Raw genomic sequence first — 10,199 nt, 5'->3', positions numbered from 1 at the left:
TTTGGACAACTGTACGTTTAATTTGTTTCATCGGTAACTCCGATTCAGTAAAAGGTTTCGCAATTTTGCCAGTAGGTTAACATTAGTGCGAAATTAATCGAGTATTACTGGGGAAAATGTATTGTTACTACTTTTGCATCCAAACTGTAGTATACCGTTCATGGACTGTTATGCCACTCAACCAATTATTCCATGGCGGGCTTACGATCGTGTGGTTATTTGACGTTTAGAGATCGTTACATTAAAATTAATTGTACTTGATACAACACTTCAGATGGCAGGTTTTAAATTAGCGTAGAATCAGACAGTTGGTTGTACCGACCTGTTAGTGAATATTGTAGCGATTTTTTGACCTATTTGTTGCCATCAAAATGATGCATTTTGATTCCCTCTTGTTTCCTTAGCTTTGTAACTCACTTGAAACCTTGTTCTGCGAACAAACATACCAAGCACTGCGACAGAGACGATTTTATAAGTTTTTACCTATTATGGTGCACTGTCCCTTAAATCGATTCTTTTGCCATTAAATAATTGAAGGAATCTTCGCGTGGGACCAATATGTCGGTTGAAATCTCCGACTTTCGTATGCAAGGTCAGTTTCGCGGTCACTGCAAAGCAGGAACGTGGAAAAATTCGAAATATGTTCGCAAAGAACGGCAGTGAACAAGATTTTGTTTAAGGCGCACACGATTAAAGCACTCAGTCCCTTGAAAGTTGAAGTTGGGACAAAATAAACTCAAATTTGAGGATGACATAAGTAACGGTTATTCTGCCGAACACCTAAGATAATGCTTGCAGTATGAAACATCTTGTTTACTCATGTTCAGACATAGAAGGATTAGAAAATATTTCAATGCAAAATGGCAGAACCAACCATAGTCATTGTCAATGCAGTTATTAGTCCAGTCAATCTACGAGATTTTGGCACCTAACCCACCACAAATTGCAACAGAATTTTTTTCTTCAGAATGCATTTCAGAGAGGTACCCAGAACAACATATTAAAAGTTTACTCGAATCTACCTTGGGGAAATATGACTAATTTGCATAAATCAAATATGGCTGCCAACCATCCGACAAAATAACATAATTGGCCATATATCACATGTTAAACAAGCTATTTCAGTTATTTCAAAGTTTGACACTATTAATTTGGCTCAGGGAATCATTTTGGAGGTATAATGTTTCATATAGGTACTTCATTAATTTGCATAATTCCAATATGGCGGCCAACATTCCTACAAAAGACATTTTCGGTCATATACCACGTATTAAACAAGCTATTTCAGTGATTTAAAAGTTAAAAGTATATTTCTTAGGCATGGACAAATAATTTTCGAGATGCAATGATTTTCATAGGTAATTTGTTAATTTGCATAAATCCAATATGGTGGCCAAGATACCTACTAAAGACATTTTCTGTCATATACTACGTATTAACCCTTTGGGCGCCAAAGTATATTTTTGTCAACTTTCTAAAGTGTACCACAGTCAATTTTTCTGCTTTTTGCCAAATTTTTGATAAGAACTGTGGCTGCTGAAACCTGAGATCCATTTGGTCCAAAATTATGAAAAAACGTACAGAAAAGTTCACAGAAATTGGTAAAATATTGCATTAAAATTTTGGTGTAAAAAATTACAGCAGTCAAAGGGTTTAAGCCATTTCTGTGATTTCAAAGTTAAAAGTATATTTCTTTGGCATGGACAAACAATTTTCGAGATGCAATGATTTGTATAGGTACTTCGCTGATTTGCATAAATCCAATAGGGTTGCCAACATACCTACAAAAGACATTTTCTGTTATATACTACTATTAAACCTTTAGGCGCCAAAGTCTATTTTTGTCAACTTTATAAAGTGTACCACGGTCAATTTTTCTGCTTTTTGCCAAAATTTTGATTAAAAATATAGCTGCTGAAAAATGAGATCTATTTCGTCCAAAATTATGAAAAAACGTTCAGAAATGTTCACAGAAATTGGTAAAATATTGCATTAAAATTTTGGTGTAAAAAATTACAGCAGTCAAAGGGTTAAACAAGCTATTTCTGTGATTTCAAAGTTAAAAGTATATTTCTTTGGCATGGACAAATGATTTTTGAGGTGCAATGATTTGCATTGGCACTTTTTTAATTTGCATAAATTCAATAGAGCGGCCAATATACCCACAAAAGACATTTTCTGTCATATATCATGTATTGAACAATCTATTTCAGCCATTTTGAAGTTTAAATATATTTCTTGAGCATGAAGAGACATCTTTTGCGGTTCAATGTTTTTAAAAGACTCTTTGATAATTTTCAGAAATTAAATATGGCTGCCAAATTAATGTCCAAATAGCTTCTAATATAAACAAGGTTCTGGTTGAGTTTTTAGCAATAGGAATATCATGAAAAAACTGTTAAGAGGGCACTGCACCCAACACAGCGTATTTTCCTCAAAACAATTTTTTTTGCAAATATTCGTCCAATTTTGATTAACTTGTTAACCCAAGATTCAAAATTGGTTAGATTCACCTTTTGGCTGGACAAGCAGTCGTAAGTAGCTTGATATAGAAGGGTTAATGTATGTAAATGTATGCAAATCACCCGATTTCCTACTTCCCTTTTATCCCAATTTCAAGATTTCCAAAGAATATAACTCTAGTCTGGCTGGGTCAAATTTTCTGAAATTTTCACATTATGTTTTCAAATGCTATATAACAAAACAACTATTTTGTTTTGCAATAAAATTCTTACATTTTGAATAAGAGGTTGTCAGTATTTCAACTCATGCCATTTTAGAATGAGGATAGATAATGAAAAATAATATTGTCGTATTTTTTTCTACATATATTCTTATTTCAAGTGAAATATTACATTTCACAAAATAGTTTCTATTGGTTTCCTTGTCATCTTAGATGAGAAATATTCCTTTGAAAAAAACTGTGTTTGCAACGTGCAGCTCCACCTTCAGTCCTTGAACATTTATTTTAAAAAATGTGGAAAATATACTATAAATTTACTTACAAAAACGATCCAAGTTTATTTTAATAGGTGTCTGTGATACCTGAATTTGTTAAAATACTCCATAAATATATTGTATTTTGAAAAGAATGTTAAAGCAAATTTGGTAGACTTACATATGTGACTTCCGAATGGATTAATATACGTATATGTTGATGTGCGTTCACTATTGAGATTTCAGAAAGTCATGCAATTTTAATTATTTTCTAAATATGACAACCGTTAATAATTGTTAGTCGTCTAATAATAATCTCTTTCTGAATATAACATTGGATTCATCTGTGTACGACATTAGTTGTGATTTTATTGGTGTTTTATACTCTACAGTGTTAAAACATGTAATCTTTAATGGTTACTGTTTTAAAACAGTCGTGTACAAAATCTTTAGTTTATAATGTAGACTTAACCCCTCCTTATGGACGATTGTATCTTTGGTACATCCCCTAAATGATAGGCAAGAAGTCATAACATATAACAGCAAAAATACAATAAACACAACAAAGATAATAAAACGCAGAAAAATAAGATAATGTGACCAAAAATAACACATGCCACAATACAGACAAATTAAAACTTAGCGCTGTTGCAAACAATGTCAGACTCTTAAAATTGATCAACACACAAACTCACAAAAATTGAAAGTTACATGCTTAGCAAAGGCAATAGTTACACGATACATACATGTAAATCTGGAAAATGACACTTGGAAAACTGACTCAAGATGTACTTTGTTGTATTGTGTAATAGTTGGATTCTGTGTTTGGATTAATTGTCCTTTGCTAAAGCATGCAGTTTTCAGATTTTTTTTAGTTTGTGGGTCCTTAAAGTTTTTATGAATCTGACATTGTTTGCAATAGTGCTAAGTTTTAATTTGTGTGTATTATGGCATTTTTTATTTTGGTCGTATCATTTTTTTCTGTTTTTTAGCTTTGTTGTGTTTATTGTATTTTTGCTGATATGTGTGATGACTTCTTGCCTATCATCTAGGGCATCTTGTAAAGATGTACCCATCCATAAGAAGGGGGTTCAATCTAAACTTAAGATTTTGAGCACGTCTTTTTTTAAAAGTAAACATTACAGATTACATGTTTTGACACTGTACTGTGTTAAACACCCATACAAATCACAAAAATGCCCTACACAGATGAATCCAATGTTATATTCAGAAAGAGAATATATTATTCAGAAGACTAACAATCATTAATAGTCGTCATATATAGAAAAATCAAAATTTTAAAAATAAATGTCCAAGGACTTAACAGTTTCTTCTTGATAGTTTCGTCAATAAAACTATACCAAACCCTTATTTATATGAGAAGCTATTAAGCATGGGGCATTAATTGGCAGCCGTATTTAATTTATGCAAATTATCAAGGGCCTTTGTAAAAATTTAACCACTAAAAGTGTATCTTTATACCCAAGAAAATATTAAAACTTTAAAATCACTGAAATAGCTTGTTTAATGCGTAGTATATGTCCGACAACGTCCACTGTAGGAATGTTGGCCACCATATTGGATTTATGCAAATTAACAAATTAACTATGCAAATCATTGCATCTCGAAAATTATTTGTCCATGCCTAAGAAATATACTTTTAACTTTAAAATCACTAAAATAGCTTGTTTAATACGTGGTATATGACCGAAAATGTCTTTTGTAGGAATGTTGGCCGCCATATTGGAATTATGCAAATTAATGAAGTACCCATATGAAACATTATACCTCCAAAATGATTCCCTGAGCCAAATTAATAGTGTCAAACTTTGAAATAACTGAAATAGCTTATTAAAACATGTGATATATGGCCAATTATGTTATTTTGTCGGATGGTTGGCAGCCATATTTGATTTATGCAAATTAGTCATATTTCCCCAAGGTAGATTCGAGTAAACTTTTAATATGTTGTTCTGGGTACCTCTCTGAAATGCATTCTGAAGAAAAAAATTCTGTTGCAATTTGTGGTGGGTCTAACCCTATTTTGACTGGACTAGTGTACAAGAAGTATGTGGAGGCTGCTCTGTCTACAGACACATGTCTAAAGGTCAAAGGTAAAATTATCATCTTATGGATCTCAGGATGGTTTGTTTACAATTGAAAGAGCATGCCTTTTAGGATTATGGCCATTGAATGTGACAGTTTCGCTATATTATTTCATCTCCTCACAGCTGGTGCAAATGATCTCACAAAGCGTACGGTCTTTGGCTTGACGGCAGTGTAATTGATACTCCTCTGTCGCTTTAACACCTAATATTCAAACCAGGAGGGGTAAGCTTCATCTTCAATTGACTTCATAAAAAAATCCCCAAAAAACCAAACAAAAAAACACTGACGAAAAATCGGCTCCTGTAAAGCCTTTTGTAAAGCCACAATATTGAAGTATAAACGAACAAATACTTTTAGAGCAGAGTACCGTTTCCTCAACAATGTTTCTCTGCATGTCTGTGTGTCTGTATCGTCTGATGATCGCAGTATTCGAGTAAATCCTAAGATACAGTCATTTTTGGTACCTATACTCCCATTTTGTTTCCCGTGACACTTTATTGACAGGTGCACGAACAATACCTGACCCTCATCGAAATGCCAGCTCCACGGAAAAATGGTATGGCACACCTCAACCGACAGACATACAGATGAGAATCTACATCTATTTAAGCGTATTTAATCAGATACGTTCAGCAGACCAATGCTGATCTGTTCTTTCCTGTCCCACCGCGTACTGAAAAGTGGAAGTGAAGTTCTGTGACATTGGGTCCACGTGACCCTCTTTAATAGCTTGTAGGCTGTAAAATCTATCGACATCGTTTGGTGGTGGCGCCTGCACTATGATTTTAAGCTAAATTACCTCTCCCATATCGTTTACTAGTCAGTCGCAAGTGAATTTAAAACGTCCCGGACATCTAGGTGACGTAATGTGATAATTTCTGTGATATGCCAGAATTGATAATCACTAAATGATGACATCAACACTTATGGTGACTAGTGTATGGACGTGAAGGTACTATAGATAAGATTGGAGAATCAGTTTGACTCTTTTCTATGACTCTGTACTGGATTCTGTATGCTAGTAGATATGCACACAATGTGAAACTGTTGAAGTTACCGTGGGTTATAGGTATTTGTTGGAGAGGGTTGCATGGCGCCTTTGTAATCTCTTTATTTATTATGTTCGCGGTACATGTAGGATAGAAAAGTAAAAATAGACTATCATTACAGTGTTATATAGTTTTGTTGAGTTAAATTGGATAGGATAGGGTAGGATAAATAATTTATATAGCACCTAGTATCCATAAGCAATGTTCATTTACACTAGGTCACAGGTAAGCTCTCTTGAAGAGATGAGCCCTAAGCATAAATCTGAAGGTGCGATTATCGGGAACTGATCGAATATGAGCTGGCAGTTTGTTCCATAGAATTGATGAAGAATAGGAGAAGGATCTGTCACCGTATGATTTTAACCAAGTTCGTTGAACTTTAAGTGTGGTTTGTAGACTTGATCGGAGAGATCTGCCAGGGCTGTTGACTTCAATGAGTTCGGCCAGGTATGAAGGAGGGAGGCCATGTATTGATTTATATGTGAGAAGTAGGATTTTGAACTAAATTCTGTAAGACACGGGGAGCCAGTGAAGTTCCTTCAGGATTGGTGTAATGTGACCCCTTTTCTTTGTTTTTATGATGAGACGGGCAGCCAAGTTTTGTGCTCTCTGTAGTAATCTGATGTAAACCGTAGAGTAGTGCGTTGCTGTTGTTCATGCAATATATAGAATATGAAAAGAAGTTAGTGAAAATGATTAGACTTGGTTTCTGTTAATGTTTTGCAAAATTGAATAATCTTGTCTCGCACGAATCGATGTTGTATGTCCTCTGCAAAGCAGTAGTTTTGTTAGTGGAGTTAGCTTGAGCTGAAAGTCTGTTCGATAAATTATTACATATTACAATGCATTTAAACGTACGCAACATCCAACACTATAACATATACTCATTTCCGATGGGGTATCAAAGTTTGTGCTTGTAGTATACTTAAATCAATCAACAACCAAACTACCAACCAATAGACCAATCGATCAGTCAGTCAGTCAGTCAGTCAGTCAGTCAATATATCAATATACGAATTAATCAATCATATAGAAACGAACTTAAAGGCAGCAATCTATTATAAATATATTAGGGATTTCGTTCTGGCGCGTTGCACAACAGATGACAATGTTTCCACTGAGTTTGTGACCCTAGTTTTGATGTTTGATATTTTATGTCTATACTAACGTTATTCATTTCTTATTCTTTAGCACATCCATGTGAAATGTGTGTCAATAACTGAGGCAAAACTTTGATCCGTTACATAATCGCAATCATACCAATCCATAATCCAATCACACTAGGTCAGAATTCGTAAGACAATAGTTGTAAACAAAGAACAGACAGTAACTAGACAGTACAGAAACAAAGTCAAATTCATGAAAGAAAGATATATGGACCTCTGGCCAAAGACCAAGAAGTGATGTCAGGTGTTTCGAAATAGTAAGCGCATCCTGCCTCACATGTGGCACCCGCCATATATCAATCTGTACGTCAGACAGGTAGTGGTCACTAACTAAGGCCCCATGTCACCAATGCCATCAGCGATCATCTGTCGAAGAGAGATATTGTATTTATCTATTTGCTTAGATGTTACATTACCCGTTACCCACAGTGTTCAGTTACCGTGACTTGCCATAATACAATCGCCCTGTTACAATGCAATCGATAGCTAAAGTATACACTTTTCATCAGAAATAATTCTTCAATCCGGTCGCTCTTATGTTGACTTCAAGTGAAAGAGAGACGCAGGAGAGACTAGGTTACATAAAGATCTGCATTTATAGCAAGATAGACTATATGGGTGGTTTGGAAGTTAGACAAGTGATGTTTGTTTCCATTTTTGTTCTGAACTACCCATGTACCAAAAATGGTACGCTCCAGTGCGTTATCCGTTTCATCACAGCTTAGAGTTTGTGATTGGACATTTCCCTGATAAATATACACACTCACAATTTATTACGCCTATGACGTAATGGTACACACTATTTTACATTAGCTACTCTTAGGCCCTGGGATCGATTTTTCGACCTTTAAAGCCGCAATTTTCAATCCCAGGTTCTCACATTAGTGGAGTTCTCCTCCCAGTCAAACAGTTGGCCAGTACAATGTTTGATTTCTATATCATTATTTACACAAACTGATCTCAACCTTTTGGCGCATTTTGCTAATCCTGCAAACAGAGTTTATACAAGCGTTTGATTGACGGTCGGTTAAAATCGGCAACGGTCATTGATTCCCCACACCAACGCTCGAATTTCCTAAAACATCGTCTTCCAGTTGAGTTAGAATTTCAATATAACCACAGATTTCGATCGGCAGCAACCGCTTAGCAGTCTGTCTGCGTTTTTGCGGCCGGAAAAAACTAAAAAGTGGCATTTTCTGGAGCTTGTGCTGCGTGTTGCCTGTTTTGTGTCCACTTGCACAATGAACGCTACCACAGCTTGGCGCTCTTTTAAAGGGAGGCTCCGCCTTTTTAAGTACTGATTGTTAATGTTGGTTATTCGAGCACTACTTTGATCCTATGTGTATACAACGGGGAGAACGGATATCTTCATTATGAGATGAATAAGTCGCGTGATCTTGACTTGTTGGGCGGTATGAGGATAAAGCATTTTTCGCCTTCTGAGGTAATATTTTAAAGTGTTGGCGGGAAAATAGCAGCGCAGAAAACAAAGTCATTCAAACAAACCATACATCAAGCTTAAGATTTAACATAATGGAGTGCGCCACTGTTTGTATAGCTCTAATTAATTTGTCCATACACACACGAATATGCCTTCGGGCACATTGTGAGCCTCAAGAAATACAGAGGTTGCGTTTTTGAGGCGCTGATCGCTCAATAACGGCTAATTTTACCGCTGGAATTGAAGAATAAATCAGTAGTAGAACAATTGCATGGTTCGTAGATAAATAGAAGCTGTCAGACAGTATAAAACAATGGGTATCTAGACAGTTGGCTGCGTTTGGCGCGAGTATATTAAAGCAGATTTCGGGTTCAAATGTCGTGCCAATTTTTTTTTGATATTGTCGTCGTATTTCATAAGTAGGGGATGATGTTTGGTGTTCAGTTTGGATTCATTTTATAAACATTCTTATTTATGGTACAAAAACTATGTTTAGGAAATTTACGAGTCTAAAATTCCTGTCAATCCACCTGGCATATTTGAGAAAATAATTCATAGCTTAGGGTGAAAATACGTAGCAAAGCATTCAATAGAGGTGTCATCGATGTTTCCATGGTGAATGGATCGAACTAAGGGACGTCGTCTATGCTTGGTGTCTTGGACCTTAGTCTAGAAGGCAAGTGTCAGAGCACACAAACACAAACGCCTTCTGTTTGCAAACGGCGGTTTGCATAACGATAGTGGTCATCGTTTCCAAAGTAGCGGCATGTACTTCTGTTGACATGGCCATAGTAGCTTGTGTGGAAAGATTAAAGTACAAACGCCTTGCATTCCGTCGTTGTGATCCATGGAGGTAGCACGTCTCACTGTTGTTGTGAATAGATGTCACTCAGTGTGTGATACGTGAACTACATGATTTCAACGAGACCAGACTGCAGCCAATCACAGCTTGATCTCGTTCACTGACTAACCTCATCTTCTTTGATATGTTACATTCCGATTTCCTCGGACACCTTCAACACTAAAATGTCGCAACTCTAATACATGTCGCCGAAAATCGGCAGAGTTAGCAATTTTTGCATTTTAAGATCATGTAAGGGGCATTAAATCGCCACGACTTCAATCCTCTTTAAAACCATCATAAATCAAAGTAATATAGTTTACGAGATCGAGACCAAGCGCTAAACTTTATACTAGGCAGCAAGACCATATCGTCGTAAACCATGCGCCCCTTTGCGACAACAGCTTTGTGCTACCCGCATAGAAGATTGATTTTTGCGTAGGTCAGTGGAGCGGAAATTGTGCTCTGGCTCGCGAGAATGCAAGACCGTTTACTCTGAATAGACTTTATAACAGGACCACTGGCCGAGAATAAACGATGGACTCCGTGACCTTGGTTCCGTCAGTGCTACTAGTCAAAGTTGCTCATTGCAGATACCACCGCCATGTCAATTGCCGTGACTTAATCTCGCATTGATGTCGAAAATATTATCAGTG

The sequence above is a fragment of the Ptychodera flava genome, chromosome 16 (assembly GCF_041260155.1).
Source record: "Ptychodera flava strain L36383 chromosome 16, AS_Pfla_20210202, whole genome shotgun sequence".
Classification (NCBI taxonomy): Eukaryota; Metazoa; Hemichordata; class Enteropneusta; family Ptychoderidae; genus Ptychodera; species Ptychodera flava.
Note: the sequence above shows the minus strand (reverse complement) of the source record.